We start from the raw sequence: 532 nt of genomic DNA, 5'->3' as shown, positions 1-532 counted from the left end.
AAAATGAAAAGACGAGGAGAGAAGGACATAAGTTGAGCAAAGAAGATTGAAAAGAGAGCAATGGAGTGGGAGACAGACAGACATAGATGGAGAAAAGGGAAAGAGCAGACATGACAGAGAGAGAGGGAGAGAGAGAGATACAAGAATACAAAGTTCTGTGGAACATAAAAAAAAAAGCTCCAAAAAATAGCTTATATTTGTGTTAGAAAAGAAATCCTGAAGCTTTGAAATATATTTTATGTTTCAGATCAAATATCACCTCCCTTACAAAGTTTCACGTTTAGCTGATATTTCTGGCAGAAAAAAAAAAAAAAGTCTTGAGGCTTTCATGTTTAGCTTAGAAAGCTTCAAAAGTTTTGTGTTTAACTTAATATTTCCGGTTAAAAACAGAAACCCAAAAGGTTTCTCACTTTCTTTGCATTTCTGGTAGAAAAGATACCCTGAGGGTTTCAAATGTTATTTTATTTAGTTTTATGTTTCCGGTGGGAAAAGGGACTGGAGATTTCAGATTTAATGTTTTTGATTGAAAATA

Source organism: Octopus sinensis, linkage group LG17 (assembly GCF_006345805.1).
Source record: "Octopus sinensis linkage group LG17, ASM634580v1, whole genome shotgun sequence".
NCBI classification, from domain to species: Eukaryota; Metazoa; Mollusca; class Cephalopoda; order Octopoda; family Octopodidae; genus Octopus; species Octopus sinensis.
This window is presented reverse-complemented; position numbering follows the sequence as displayed.